This window comes from Cornus florida, unplaced genomic scaffold, assembly GCF_030987335.1.
Source record: "Cornus florida cultivar Cherokee Brave unplaced genomic scaffold, ASM3098733v1 CherokeeBrave_3.0.0_Hap2_Chr08, whole genome shotgun sequence".
Taxonomy (NCBI): domain Eukaryota; kingdom Viridiplantae; phylum Streptophyta; class Magnoliopsida; order Cornales; family Cornaceae; genus Cornus; species Cornus florida.
This window is the reverse complement of record NW_026775578.1, coordinates 50,430,810-50,436,869: the sequence shown is the minus strand read 5'-3', so window position 1 is coordinate 50,436,869 and position 6,060 is coordinate 50,430,810.

Genomic DNA, 6,060 nt, shown 5'->3' with positions numbered 1-6,060 from the left:
TGTAGGTTCTTTCCTTTTTACTACAATTTCAAAATTAGTTTCTTTTTCATCAAGTTGAGAATAGATTATCTTAAAATTTGTATCATCAAATACAATATTTATAGACTTCATGACTACTTTGGTTCTAAGATTAAAAACCCTATAAGCCTGACTTGTTTGTGAATAACCCAAAAACATACCTTCATTACTTCTAGAGTCAAATTTTCCTAAGGGTTCCCTATCTCTAAGGATATAACATTTATTTCTAAAGACTCTAAAGTATTTAATAGTGGGCTTTCTATGATACCATAATTCATATGAAGTCTTTTAGTTCCAGGCCTAAGATAAACTTAATTTAAGATATGACAAACAGTGCGTACTGATTTTGCCTAAAAGTGACTTACAATTTTATTCTCATGAAGCATAGTACGCGCCATACCTGCAATTGTCCTATTTTTCCTTTCCACTACACCATTCTGTTGTAGTGCTTTAGGTGCTAAAAATTCATGCTTAATGTCATTCTTATCACAATATTCAATAAATTCCTTAGGTTCGAATTCACCTCCATTGTCGCTTCTAATCCTATTAATTTGATATCCCTTCTCATTTTGAATAAGTTGACAAATAGACCTAAAATTCACAAAAGTATTATACTTTTCTCTCAAATATGCAACAAAAGTAAATCTAGAAAAATCATCAACCATAACAAGCATATATCTTTTTCCTCCAATGCTATCAGGTGTTATGTGACCCATCAAATCCATATGAATCAATTCTAAAGGTCGAGAAGTGACTTTATGAATAAGCCTCTTATGTGACACTCTAGTTTGTTTTTTTAATTGACATGGACCACATATTTCATTCTTTGGCATCTTCAATTTAGGCAAACCTTGAACAAGATCATTGTTAGACAAATTTACTAAATCATTAAAATTCATATGTTCAAGTCTTTAATGCCATAAAATAGCTTCATCAGTAACTGCAGAAAAACTCATTAATGAATGATCTGAAAATACAACATAGCAATTATCAGAAGTTCTAGTTCATTTCAAGATACATTCACCTTTTTTATTAGTTACAAAACACCCTTGTTGAGTAAAATTGACTTGATACTCCTTATCATAGATTTGACTAATGCTCAACAGATTAGCAGATAAACCTTTAACATATAGAACATTCTTTAACTCCTCAAGTCCTGAAAATTTGATCTTACCTTTTACCATTTACAATAGAAATATTACCATCACCAAAAGTAATAGTACCAACTGAGTATTCCTTAAAAGTGGTAAACAATGTTCTATCCCCTGTCATATACCTAGAGTAACCACTATCAAAGTACCAAGCACATGAACCTAGTGCTCTAAGTGTTTGTGCATGGCAAGGCATTTAAAATTCTCTTTCTTTACCCAAACAATTTTAGATTCATTATGCAATGATTTCCCTATTGTTCTAGGCAAAGTGTCACAAGGCTCAACGGTCATAATCCTCTTCTTCTTCTTCTTCAAATTTGAACTCTCTAAATTTTCAATTTCTTTCCTAGTTCAATTTTTCTTTTTTGACACTTATACTTGATACTCCATTTTTCACCACAAAAAATTACATGTTGAAATAAGTTTGGGAGAATTAGAAATAACACAAGTCTTAGTTTCAACTTTCACAAAAATATCTTTATATTTTTGAAAATACAAATCCTTTGAAGTTGAAGCTAATTCTTTGTTATTACAAGTATTCTCAACAACTTCTTTCAACTTATCAGTTTTGCAAGTGTCAAATTTAACTTTCTGAAAAGACTATTTTGATTTAACAAATTCACTACTCAAATTATCAATTCTAAGTTCCAGTGATTTATTAAACAAATTTAACTTCTTAAGTTCCTTTTCCTGAAAATCAATTTTATGAAGAAGATTCAAATTCTTATGACCAATTTCTTCCAAATTCTCATTAGAGATAGAAACTTCTAATTTATAAATATCTCTATCAAGTTCCACAAGATTCAATTTCTTTAACAAATTTTCAATATTCTTTTTAAACTTGGACCACTTAATTTGCATGCTTGTAACAGATTTAAAAATAGGAGTTAAAGGCAACACATCAACAGCTGAATTTTCAAACATGATGTAAAAATCAACAAATATGATTTACTCTGTATATCGAGTATCCCGCTCTGATACCAAATTGTGAAAATAGAGTTATGCGGGGTGCGGAAATTGTTAGTTGATTTCAATTGTGATTAACTCCTTTAATGACCAAGATCTGATTATAAGGTCAACTTGCTTAATTTATGATTGATTAAATTGTATGATCAATTAAACATTCACGATCATAAATATAAATACTTAAAAGTAAAACAAGTTAAGTTTAAAAAGATTACACCAGGATTTTTAGCGAGGAAACCCCAGTTGATAAAATACATCAACTGTTTGCATGGGAAAAACCTCGTGGAGTATTTAGTCCAAAGTAAACCGATCCACTATGTTTGTAACAAAGTACACCGAACTTCGACTTTAACTCACACCCTATCATTCTATCAAACACTAATTGCTGAAAGTCCTTTAGCTCTGCGACTCCCCGTCCAACAGCAACTTGACCTCAGGCTTATGCTTGATATTTGTAGAAGAGTAGTGGGTAGATCAGACAATACTTCTCCAATGCTCCAACCCTTTTAAAGTGTGATCGCTTTTACTTCTGTTCTTCAAGATCTGAACTCGATGTAGAAGAATTAAATCCTGTTCTTCATTCGGAATCTATGAATCTTCAATATAACTCCAATTCCGATAAGATGGAGAACAACACTACTAAATCACTTATGAATATATGTGTATGCTCTCATAAATAAATTCAGAACAATTATATTTGATTTTTTAAATTTTCTCTCTTTAAAAGGCCTTCTCAAAATATAGAATTTATTTTCTCTAAAGTCGTGAATAAACCTGAAAGACTAACAAAGTTTATATAGAGTTTAGAAAGCCCTAATCCCTCTGAAAATATGAAAACATTTGTGCATAAGACTTGGAAATAAGTTAGGATCAAAAAGGAAACATTCAGGAAGAAGGAAACTGAAGTTAGAATGCTACCAGGAGACCTTGAATCGGTTCAGAGGGGCTGAACCGGTTCAAGAAGGCTAGAAAGTTTCTGTTGTGGCAAAATTTTGTTCTTGAACCTTAAAACGGTTTAAGATGGATAGTTTGGAATTTCTGCAAAAGTTGAACCAGTTCTGCCCTGTTGAACCAGTTCAAGATGGCCAGAATGTATAATCTCCTTCCGAACCTTCCAAAACTCTTCCTAAATGTTCTCACTACTCCTCGAAACTTCTTAAAACATTATTCTTATCATCTTAGAGGGTAGTATATCATGAACATTTGAACTTTTTCAAATCCGCATCCGATCTTCAATCTTTGAAATCTTGAATTGAAAAATTACGACTCGATGGGACTTGTTTTGGTAACGAAATTAGCCAATTACAAAATATATATCTCACACGATATTAATTGGCTTACCTTACTTTTCTGGAAATTATGGTACTGTTTGTTTTTCATTTTGAGGCTATTTTATTGGTCTTTTATTTTTCAAATCTTTTTTTTTGGATTTTGGCCCAAGTTGTTATGATTTGGTGTTGAAGCTTTTTTGGCTGGTTTTGTTTACTGGAATCTATCCTAAGAGTTTGTCTAGACATGTGTGAAATACTTGTGATGGTTGTCGGTTGATTTAGTGCATATTGAATTTGTTTTGTTTGAAGAAAAAAAAAAGGCTCAACTATGACATGTTCTTACTATTACAATCTGTTTTTGGTTGAACTTTTTTGTTACTTGGCAAGGTGGAGTCAAGTTGACATTTAATTAATCATCTAAATATAATTTCAAAATTACACCTCCAACCAAAATGAATGGAAAATGAAACCAGGGAAAGTCAAGGTTCACCTAAACTCATTTATGGCCTCAGACATAAAGGACAAAGAAATTACTAATCAAGTCCACGTGACAGACTTATGTAGCTATGATGCAACTCTATTTCTTCATCATTTACACTATGACAGTAATAAGACTCTGTTTTCTATTCTTTTTAACTATGAAAATAATCACAAATTATTTTATCAGGTAAATAACTTGGATTACAAGACAGATGATGGCAATTTTGTGAGGGAGGATATGATAATTTAATTTGTGTATTCTGAAAGTAATTTTGTCCAGATAATACATAGTATGTGTAATACCCCGATATTTTAAAGGATTTATTAATTGGAATTAATTATTTTTATTTTATTTTTTAAAAATGTTTCGTTTGATTTATTTGGATTTAATTGCTTTTATTTTTATTTTTAAATGATTTTTTTATTTAACTGAGTGCTAGATTAATTGTTTTGTTTTAATTAAGTTATAGTTCGTGATTATATATGATGATTGATTGTTTGTGTACTTAATTATTGATTAAATTGTTGGCGTGTTGATTTTATTGGTATGATGTGACTTAGTTGTAAATTCTTGTTTGTTTATATGCTTTATATAATTAGTTATTTTAATTTAAGTGTTTATTTAATTATTTTATTTATTTAAATTAATTGGACAGGGCTTAAGGAAAGTTGGACCAAAGGATATGGTCTTGGGCTTGAATGAAGCCTTATTGGGTTAATTAATAAAGTCCATGATTTAGTGATTATTTAAATAATCATTTTTGTATAATTATAAATATATATTAAATTATATATAAATATAATTAATTAATAAGTGTTATGGAAGAATATATATATAGATATATATTTATGGATATATACAGTTATATATGATTTAATTAATTTCTAATTAATTATGGAAGGTAATATGCATATATATATTATATAAAATATGTGTGTCTATATATATATTTGGTAATGATTATTATTTTCTTTTTTATTTAGTAGTCATTATTGGAATATGATTAGGTATTAATGTGTATAAATATACACTTAAGGTTTTATCGATAAAAGTTTGTTACGTTAGAAAAATAAGAGAGGCAGAGAGCGAAGAAGAGAAGGCTGACAAGGAGGAGGTCGGATCTAAGAAAGAGGATGCCGAAATTGGAAGGGACAATCAAGGTTTGAAGTGTTGGTTTCTTTTCAAAACCTTCAGGCGAATTTTCTCTCTCTTTCCTCTTACAACTCATAAATATTTCACCTTGAGTATCAAGACTTTAATTAAATTTATTAATTAAATCATAGTTAGATCTGATAAATTAAAAGTATGAAATATTATGTTTTTAATTCTTTTGGAATTTTGGGTTTTAATTTATACATATATGTGTTGTATCTTTTTTAAAATCAATCTATAGGTTGATCTTGGACCCAATATGATTAATTAGGGTTTCTAAAGTTTCTGGAATTTTTCTGTAATTTTTGGAATTTTCTAGATATTTTCTGGATTTGTTTTATATTTTTTTTTTGAATTTGTTATAATTATTTTAGTATGATTTTTACTGTTTATATACATTGGTAGCTTGCTATTGATGCATTAAACAAAGGGAGTAATCCAGTGTGGTACAGTTATGGTAAATAATGGTGTATGTAGATCTGGGTCGTAAATATTGTAGGGTTAATAGGATAATGATTGTGTGTGGTGCGGTGTACATGAGTACCATGCGCATGCAGATTTTGGCCATTGGAGTGTGATGATGAAGGACGAATGATCCAGTGCATCGCGGTGTTGGAGAGATGGTGTGCATATGCATTTGGACCATAGATGCGGTCCAGTCAACAGAAAAGTAATCCTATGTGACGCGGCTCACCCGAACGCATAGACCCAGCCAACTAGAGGAAGCCACATCAGCCAAAAGGAGGATCAGGCGCTTGGCAGCACTTGAAGAGCGCGTAGGTGCGCGTGTTGACACATAGCAGCTTGTGGAGGTGCATGGGAGCACGTGCAGTGGGTGTAGGAGCGTGTGGTGGCGCGTGAGGCACTGTTTAGGGTCCCGTTAAGGTCCTGTGAGGTCCGGTGAATCTTCAGAATTGGTTTTAAGCCTGTTAAGGTTGAAAACAACCACTAGAGGAGGTGTTCTTAGTATCCTGAAAGCCATAGAGTGTTACTACAATGATTAGTAGCATTTATTTTGCGT